At 41.0% G+C, this 10,386-nt stretch overlaps 1 protein-coding gene across 1 annotated transcript in view; it reads right to left on the bottom strand.

Annotated features, from left to right (window-relative positions):
- Positions 1-3,903, bottom strand: part of pip5k1bb (phosphatidylinositol-4-phosphate 5-kinase, type I, beta b) — a 55,908-nt gene extending 52,005 nt beyond the window's left edge. The window contains exon 1 of the mRNA XM_037681070.1: positions 3,849-3,903. The gene's annotated coding sequence lies outside the window, so the exon portion shown is untranslated. The remainder of the gene's footprint in view (positions 1-3,848) is intronic.
- Positions 3,904-10,386: the final 6,483 nt, after the last annotated feature.

Genomic DNA, 10,386 nt, shown 5'->3' with positions numbered 1-10,386 from the left:
GTTTGGACAGTACGAGCACGTTTGGACAGTACGAGCACGTTTGGACAGTACGAGCACGTTTGGACAGTACGAGCAAGTTTGGACAGTACGAGCACGTTTGGACAGTACGAGCACGTTTGGACAGTACGAGCACGTTTGGACAGTACGAGAACGTTTGGACCGTATGAGCAAGTTTGGACAGTACGAGCACGTTTGGACAGTATGAGCAAGTTTGGACAGTACGAGCACGTTTGGACAGTACGAACACGTTTGGACAGTACGAGCACGTTTGGACAGTACGAGCACGTTTGGACAGTACGAGCACGTTTGGACAGTATGAGCATGTTTGGAGCACTCCAACCAGAGTGGAACCTCATATAAAAACAGATGTGACGTGTTCAGCACCAGCTTCAAAGGCCAATGGGAGTGAGAGATCGTTAACTGACTATAATGCAATAAAGCTTTGAATTATGAGGATTTTTTCTCCAATTAGTGCCTCTGTAATGAGATTTTTTTTCCCAAAATGAAGGCACAATGACCTAATGAGAGTGTTCAGTTCGTGCTTACATAAGCTAAGTGTTGAACCTTTAATCATAAAGCCGACATCTTTCACTTTCAGAGTCAGCTGGTCAGAGAACAGCTGCCTTCAAAACATAAACGAGTATTTTTTTCATATCTCAGTTAAATATTGCTTTTCCTGATAAAACAAATGCATCAGCCAACTAAACGGCTCTTCTATCACGTCACGTTATCCTGGTTAAAAGAACGAGTCGGTTTGTTTTTCCAGGTTTGTGTGCAGTAGCGAAGGAGACCAGACACTCTGGGTTCTTTGGGTCAACATTTCTAACAATCCAAATAATAAAAAGTAACTTAATTACACAGTCATGACTCCTGACTGCGCACTAATGGCAGTCAGAGGAGTATGTGGTATGTGCTGACATGAGTGGAAGCTGGCCAACAAATGAGGACAATAAAACAGAAAACGGGCAGAGAGAACAGCCCATACTGTGCTCAGATAGAGGTACAACTCTGTTCTCAACGGCACAAACACCAGGAGCTTAAAATGAACCAGGTCACTGAAGGAAACAGGTCAAACTGATCTGAGTTTAGATCCTTATTCTGATTCAACAATGATTCGTTCTTAAACTATTTGGAGGAGGCTCATTGCTCTCATTCAACAGGCCTGTAATACAATAGAATATAATATGCTTTATTTTCCCCCTGGGGAGACTTGATTAAATAATATTTAAAGTTTCTGATCATGCCTGATAGTGTGAGGTGCTTAATTTGAGCTCAACCACTACCTGTTTCAGGAATTTGTTCTCCATCATCAGAAGTGTTGTTGTCTTCATATCTCTTTAAATGTCCTACGCAACAGATCCTTATCAGTAAGATGATTTGTAATTGTTTGAGAATTTATGTTATGAATTGTTCCGTCTTTCGTGGGAGAGTTTGACACAAAAATTATCCGATGATGGGAAATTATGGAATTTTTGCCATTTTGGTCAAACCTTGAACATAACGTCATGTTGTGTTTGAGGTTATGCCAACTCATATGATACCTGTGTGATCTCACATCGTCTGTTAGTGCTTATAGTACAAGTTATGAATGACTCTCAGCTACTACCACTCCAAATTTTAGCTCAATGTAGATAAAACTGGTGGAGTTAAAGGTTGTTGTTTGTATGGGCTAAGGCTGATGAGCTGTGGTGGCCATTTTGAACAGGACTGACTCTGACAGGAAGTCAGATGAAAATGTTCCGAGACTTTTGTTAAAATCCCTTCATGAGATATTTTGCTGACTGTACCAAATGAACACATGCAAAAACATTATTTGTATCCACAGTAAAGCATGAAAATGTTTCAGAAACTGTACCCCAGTGTAGGGAACATTTTGTAACAGAGACAAGCGTTTAGCATTTATTTAGTTTATCAGCTCTGCTGGAATAAATTAACTTGATTCTCTCTGACAGGTGAAAACAACAAACAGGTGTCGCTCGGCATCCTGGGAGTCCTGCCATGCGTTCAGCTCCTTGCAACAGAGATGAGTGAGGCTCTTCTGACAGGAGTTGCAGGCTGATAAAACTCACACGAACACAACAAAGTGTGGAACTTCCCTCGCACTGCACCATTTTTTAACCTGCACATAATGAATGTAACCAGAGCCCATGTGGGACCACACCCCTGCATGGACACGAGACGCATCAGGCAGCCGAGTCATTAACAGGAATGGGAGACAGAAAGCAGCACATTTGTGTAACTGTCATAATGAGCCTCATATGTTTGTTATTTTGGTCCAGTCTCTACTAAGATCCCACAGTGCAGCAAACGCATAGGGTGCTCTTTGACCCGAGCATCACAAGACTGCACTAAAGGCCCCGCGGCTGCTAAATGTTGCATCTTTTACCACGAGCTCATAAGATCTGCCACTGTTAACCTCAGCTCTGAGTTACTGACGATGACTACCTGACAGCCTCACATGCACAAACACCTGGTGCCAAAACCTCAGAGAAGCAGAAAGGGCCGACAGTCATCCAGCGAGTCTGGCCCTTCTGCTGCTACTCATGTGGAAAACATCACATCACACTCGGATGTGCTCACTGCAACGAGCAGAAGCAGTGCAGGATGAAAGGTCAGGCGTTACTCCTGAGGAGCGAACAGGGAATTTGCATGATTTGTTTTCCCTTTCAAACGTCCTGTGGCACCCAGCTGAGCCGCCTTTCAGTCAAATCAGGGCGATGAAGGAGATTCGCCAGAATAAAAGCACTCTCAGTTCCTGTATCCTTTTATTTGCCCTGTAACCAACATCAAAAATACTGGTTGGTTCAAAACCAATCAGATCTGCACAATTGTTCATCTTTTACAATGATCCATAAGTCACAGTTTGATTGAAACTAACAATGAACTATAACGTCATACTTTTAGAGTTTTTGGCCACTTTTGAAGCATCAAAATTATATATAATAAAATGTTCTGCTCTCTTACATTTCATGAAATCAAAAAGGGACATTTTTACTCAGTAAAGCCTAAAAATACAAGTTTTTTTACTTTCTTTTTTTTAAACCAGCAATGAACAACCAAAATGCCACTGAGGAAAGAAGCTGCTGTCGAAAACAGCTTCTCTTCCCACTGAGCAGCTTTCACTGTTTTCAGCTTTACTGGTTTCCTTTTCTGTTTGATTTCTCAGACCTGTTTCATTGCAGTCCACTGAATCTTTGGGTGTGATGAGGTTAAAGGAATGTATGAGGAGACTGACAGTGACCAGCAGAAAAATGTAACACTCCTCTGGCAAGAGCAGTAATAATGTAACAGGAACTTCTTCAAGTAATATTCAGATTAATTCACTAAAAGCACAAGATTTAACATCAGGCAGCACCTCTTGACCTAACAAAGACATCCTAATATTAAGTATGTGACATTATAATCTGGATTATGTTGTGCTTGGACATTTTCTAACTTGCACAACTTCAGGCTTGCCCCATTTCCTACCAAACTGTCTGTTTCTTATTAGTCAGAAAAGACGCATAAAACCCACTTCCTTATTATTAACTGGTGAAGAACAAGTAAATGTCCAGCAGCACACCCAGGTTGAGACAAACTCTGAATCAAAGTAATTTCATTAAAAACACTGCTTTTAAAGTAAAACACGACAACAAAAGATGAGCTTTTACAATCTAATCTGTTTCTATGGGTGTTGAGAAGAAATAGAGCCTATAATAAGTTGAGAACACCTTGTCTCTGAACAGCTGGGAGACACCTGCAGTTTTTTCACCTGTTCACACATCATTCAGGACGTGTCACTGTCTGCTGATTGTCATGAACAATAGTTTTAAATTAGTTTTGTGTGTGGAGAAACATGAACAGATTACCTGCAGCGTTTTCCGTGATGATGAATCAGAGACTGTCTTCTGTCTGGTCCTCTGGAGATCCCGTCCTGTGCGCTGCAGTCCTCTCAGAAAGAGCTTTTCTTTGAGCAGAACGTGATCTCCCGCCGTAAATAAATGTTTCAGAGTCACAGATGTCCGCTGGACTCCTGTTCACGGCAGACTGGGGAGTTTCTCCTCTCTGCAGCAACAACCCCTGTGTTCCTGTCTGTTCCTGCCTCCTTTCACTCGACGCGCCACCAAAACACGACTCAGTATCGCCCTCTGCCGGTACAAACCAGCACCTGCAGCTTGATTTGATTTGAAATGTAATGTGGTCATATTTTATTACCACAAACAATGTTTCATGCCTACAATCAGATTTTTACAGTAGAAATCTAAAAATAAAGACATCGTTGATCATTTAAATTAAACAAATGCGTATCGTCCGCCGCCTTTCTTCTCAAATTTCTAAACTAAAATCGTCTTGTAATGAAACATGTTGGAGTTACAGCCAGTGTGGTCATAATGAATAACCTCAGATCTTGTGACGAGTTCTGGTTGACTCTCAGCTACTACCAATTCAATTCAGTTTATTTATACAGCACCAAGTCACACCAGAAGTCATCTCAGGATGAACATATCATACCATTTTATTTATAGAGCACTTAAAACAGCGACAAGGCCAACCAAAGTGCTGTACAGACAGAACAACACACAAAGCAATATAAAAAATGAAGTAAATCAGAATATAGACATAAAAATGATGCAGATAATAGATGACAAGCCAGTGTGGAGCGTATAGGCTCAAAAGATAAACATAAACATTCATAAATATAAAAAGTAAGCTAATAACATTATTTATCTGAGGAGCAGACCGCTTTGAATTTTACTCCATAGCAGAACTCTTATCTTGAGCAAGCATGAAGGCGACAGTGGAAAGGAAAAACTCCCTCATGAGGAAGAAACCTTTAGCAGAACCAGCTCAGGACAAGCGGCCTTTGACGGGCTGGATTTGGTAGGAACAGATACACAATGGCAGGTCAAGAATCACATGTTAAGATAGAAATATTATCAAATGAAAACTGTTCAGTTTTAGAAAATCATTTAAGGAAATTAGGTCATTTTGTCCTCCAGCAGTCTAAGCTTAAGGAAGAGTAACAAGTCAACCCTAATTATAGGATTTATCAAAAAAAGAAAGTCTTAAGCCCAGTCTTAAAACTGGACAATGTGTCAGTCTTATGAACTGAAACTGGAAGTTTGTTCTACAAGAGCACACTCTAGTGGTGTTTTATTATATCAAATGCTTCTAAAAACATAATTTCAACACAATTAATATAGCAGTAAGTTGATGTTTCAGAAAGCTTTGGATTCTCCATCACTAGTGACTAGTGAAAGATGGCGCCAGTTACGGCCAGCCGCTTGCCACGTATGCTCTGCTTGTTTTTTGTTGTTTGTTTGCTTTTTAGTATTTTTTGTTATGATGCCTCTGCTCTGCTCGTCTATGACCGCACAACTCTTCTCAGCCTCCGACATGTTAAGTTGCCACTATCTGGTTCTAGTAATGATTCATCACAACTACCTCCTCACCTGTCAAACATACCGGACTATCTGCGCCGTGCGCCTTTCAACCTCGGAGACGCCCGAGGAGACGCGGAAAGCGAGGAGGATTTTTGGTGAGAATTAAAGCATATCTGATAATATCTGGCAACAATTCTGGTCTCTCTCACTATCATACAAGCAACTATCTGTATGAATGGAGACATCGTTGGATTAAATCTGTGACTCCATCTCTTCATTTGGAACATGAGACTTCATACTGGCGACGTGAAAGGAATTCCAAACGTGGCACAATAAACTTGAAAAATCTCGGCCAGCTGGCCCGCGCACCTGCTGCGGGCATCAAGGATCAGACTCTCCGAGTAGCCTTGCTGAATACAAGGTCCCTAACCAACAAGACTTTTATTCTGAATGACTTTTTTACCTCCAAAAAACTGGATTTTATGTTCTTGACAGAAACTTGGCTTCATGTTGGTGAGTCGGCTCCTTTTTCTGAACTTCTCCCTCCTGACTGCGCTTTCTTCAGCTCTCCTCGGACCACCGGTAAAGGAGGTGGATTAGCCTCTGTTTTTAAATCTAGTTTTAAATGTCGGCTGATCCCCACTCATTTTTACCAGAGTTTTGAACTTCAGATGGTGGAGATAAACTTCTCTCCTCTTTTACTCTGCGCTACAATCTACCGGCCAGCAAAGATTTTATTAAAGATTTTACTGATTTTATGACGGGACTTATGCTACGATACGACAGCTTTTTAATAATTGGTGACTTTAATTTGCACGTGTGCTGTGAGGCTGGACCTCTGGTCAGAGATTTTCTGAACATTATTGACTCTTTTAATCTCACGCAGTCCGTCACGGGTGCAACTCATGAAAAAGGACACACACTGGATCTGGTCCTGTCTTATGGGATAAATGTGTCATCTGTGGAGCTCTTTTATCTGACCATCTACCGGTTCTGTTCACTGCGGTGGTCTCTGGCAGGAAGGAATGGGCTGGACCATCTGTGCGTTCTGCACGCGCAATTAATTCAAACACCGCGCTGCGCTTCTCCGCTGGCTTTAATGACTCTGTCTCCTGCAACCCTCAGTTCTGCTCTGTGTCTAACGTGGACGAGCTTACTGATCTTTTTAGTTCTGTGTGCACTGACATTCTGAACTCTGTTGCTCCTCTAAAAACCAAAAAGAGGAAGTCATGTCAGCCGTGGCTGAGCGAATCCACCCGCGCGCTCAGACGCCAGTGCAGACGAGCAGAAAGGAAATGGAGTAAAGACAAACTGCAGGTTTCCCTGGACATCTTTAGACAGCTTGATAAATTATCAGAGAGCTGTTAAAGCTGCTAAGACTGCTTTTTTATCTAACATAGTTTCAAACAACAGTCACAGACCTCGGGTTCTTTTTAATGTTTTTAACTCTGTTGTGAATCCTTGTGATGCTGCTCATGTTGCTGAATCTTCTGCACTGTGTGAACAGTTTTCTAAGTCTTTTATAGATAAAATCTCTGCTCTGAGACCCTCCTCAACACACCTTTACACAGACCCCTCCTCACTTCCTCCATCCGCAGCATCCTTTGAACAGTTTGAGCCGGTGACTCTTGCTGTTTTAAAGGACATCGTGGACCACATGCAACCTTCTAATTCACCTCTGGACTGTGTTCCCTCTCGTCTGTTTAAATAAGTTTTTAACACTCTTGGTCCATTAGTTCTTGTCCTAATTAACATGTCCCTGTCATCAGGCTGTGTTCCAGCTACTTTTAAACATGGTGCAGCCACTCATAAAAAAGAAAAACCTCGACCCAACACTGCTCTTAAACTACAGACCTATTTCTAAACTGCCTTTTCTGTCGAAAATTTTGGAGAAAGTTGTTTTTAATCAACTTAAGAGGTTTTTAACTGCCAACAGCATTGGTGAAAAATTCCAGTCTGGTTTTAAATCAGGCCATAGCACAGAGACAGCCCTTTTAAGAGTTTTTAATGACCTTCTTTTAACTGTTGATGCAGGAAGCTCTGCTGTTTTAGTGCTTTTAGACCTTTCTGCTGCCTTTGATACTGTGGACCACAACATCTTGTTGTCACGACTGGAGCAGGTGGTCGGTATCAAAGGCACAGTTTTATCCTGGTTTAGATCCTACCTGACTGACAGGAGTTTTTCTGTATAGGGAAATGCTCTTCATCTCCAGCTCCTCTGATCTGTGGGGTCCCTCAAGGGTCTATTTTAGGTCCATTGCTTTTTAATCTTTACATGTTGCCTTTGGGGTCCATTTTTAAAAAACACAACATCCCTTTTCACTGCTTTGCTGATGATACTCGGTTATATCTTCCGATTGAGTCAGACAGGGTCACTTCACTGGATCCACTCTTGAACTGTCTAAATGACATTAAAATCTGGTTAAAACTAAATTTTCTGAATCTAAATGAAAATAAAACGGAAGTCATCAGCTTTGGTAAATGTAATACCCTTAATGTGCTTGGCCCCTTGGCTTCATACAGCCACTCCAATGTCAGGAATCTGGGAGTTATTTTTGACAGTGCTTTTAAATTTGATAAACAGATAAATACAGTTGTGAAATCCAGTTTCTTCCAGCTAAGACTCATTGCCAAGGTGAAGTCTTGTCTCCCTTTCAGAGACCTTGAAAAGGTGATTCACGCTTTTATCACATCTCATTTGGACTATTGTAATTCATTGTATGTTGGTTTAGACAAATCATCTTTGCATCGTTTACAATCTGTCCAGAACGCAGCAGCTCGTCTTTTAACAGCAACTAAAAAACATGAACACATAACCCCTGTCCTGGCTTCTCTCCACTGGCTTCCTGTCCACTTCCGAATTGATTTTAAGATTTTATTGCTTGTTTTTAAAGTCTTAAAAGGTCTGGCCCCGTCATATTTATGTGATCTCATTAACATTTACACTCCAGTAAGAGCACTCCGGTCTACCAACCAGTTCCTCTTAGATGTCCCCAGATCCAAACTTAAATCCAGAGGTGATCGGGCTTTTGCGGTTGCTGCTCCAAAACTGTGGAACAGTTTACCTGAGAATTTAAAGACCGCTCAGACTGTTGAGACTTTTAAATCTTTGCTCAAGACTCATCTGTATTCCTTGGCATTTTATCCACGCAGAGTCTGAGAACAAGTTGAGCTGATTTTATTGTTATGTGTTGTTTTTTATTGTCAACTTATGTTTTTGAGTGGCACTAGATGCATTTTTACTCTCTTTTTTTTTAAATGTTTTAATCTGTCTTAACTGTAAAGCACTTTGGTCAGCTTTTGTTGTTTTTTATGTGCTATATAAATAAATTGACATTGACATTGACTATTCAAAACATGCAGCAAAAATACAGAAACAAGGTCTCAAAAGTGCAGCACGGTGGCGCAACTGGTAGAGCTGCTGCCTCTCAGCGAGCAGGTCCTTGGTTCAAACCCCGGTCCAGGGGTCTTTCTGGGTGGAGTTTGCATGTTCTCTCCATGCATGCGTGGGTTTTCTCCGGGTGCTCCGGTTTCCTCCCACAGACCAAAAACATGCATGTAAGGCTGATTGGTAACTCTAAATTGTCCCTAGATGTGAGTGAGAGACTGAATGGTTGTTTGTCTCTATGTGTCCCTGTGATGGACTTGCGACCCGTCCAGGGTGTACCCCGCCCCTCGCAAAGTGATTGCTGGACATCTGCACCAGCGACCCCCGTGACCAAAAATGGAATAAGCGGGTAAAGATAATGGATGGATGGATATCAAAAGTGAAAGAATAAATCTACAGTAGCATGGTCCTGTAGTGAGTCACGTGAGGTACGTGTCACTTGTAGTATGACAATATATCCCCGTTTATATGCATACTATATTCACGAGTTCTTCATCTTTCTGACTGTGTAATGCCGTGCATTGAATTTAAAGGAATGCGAACGAGAGACGTTATTATCTTTGACCCATCAAATGAATGGAATCATTTATTTTCAGAATCAAAGTTTAACATCAAACATTTACATTAATTTGGCAAAATATGAAAATAATAACAGACAGTTTCACAAATAATGAACTTCAAATCACTCGGCGGTGATTTGAGGACTTTGCTTCAGATATTTCTAAAAATATCTGTACTGATTTATGAGAGAGAGGTGAGTTTAAGAGTAAATTGAGATTTATCTTACAGAGGAATATGTGAGGGAATTTAATCTGTTTGACCAGAAGTTGCACGCTCCGTCAGATCCTCAGCCCGTCCACGGTACACTTTAGTCGAAGAAGAAGTCTTTACCTGGTTTGACGATAGATCAGCTCAGTAAGCATCCTTCAGACTGTTTCCAGCGCCTCCGTTAAGAACAGCTAAAATCCTCGGAGAGTCGTGCGTGGTTAGCTCAAAACAGAATTATAATCCCACACGTCTCTGGATTCTCGGCAACTCCAAAACTCTTCATAACTCTAGTTCTCTTCTGAACTCCTTCAGAACTTTTCCATTCTCCATGGAATCTTTTCTGTTGGACTCTCACTCTTCCATGAACTCTCACTCTTCCATGAACTCTCACTCTTCATGAACTGGGAAGTTGCCACATTTTATTTGGGTCGACTTCCTGTTCAATTTAGAGCTTTCTGATTCGTGGATGTACCAGAAAGAGGTGTGTTTTCGTGACGTAAGTTGTTATCAAAATCAAGGTCAGGGAATGAATCTGTTTTCACATACAGAAAAGATTATTGCAGAAACAGCAGACTTTTTGGAGCCTACTCTTGGTAATCTTCTGAAAAAGTTTAAACATGACATTTTTCTCGGTAAACATTTTAGTTGACCGAAAACCAACCTTTCACATACTTACGACTTGACTCATTTCAGACAGAAAATCAAGAAATGCATATTCAGGTGATTTCTGCTTTGAATGAGGAATAAAAATCATTACTTACTGTTTATGTAAAATAAAAATGAGTAGTTCTTTTCAACCTGTAAGAATTGAGTGAACTAACACAATTTGATTATCAAAACATTTGTAAGACAGTAATGATTATAAAG

Source organism: Nematolebias whitei, chromosome 8, assembly GCF_014905685.2.
Source record: "Nematolebias whitei isolate Nwh7 chromosome 8, NemWhi1, whole genome shotgun sequence".
Classification (NCBI taxonomy): Eukaryota; Metazoa; Chordata; class Actinopteri; order Cyprinodontiformes; family Rivulidae; genus Nematolebias; species Nematolebias whitei.
This window is presented reverse-complemented; position numbering and strand designations above follow the sequence as displayed.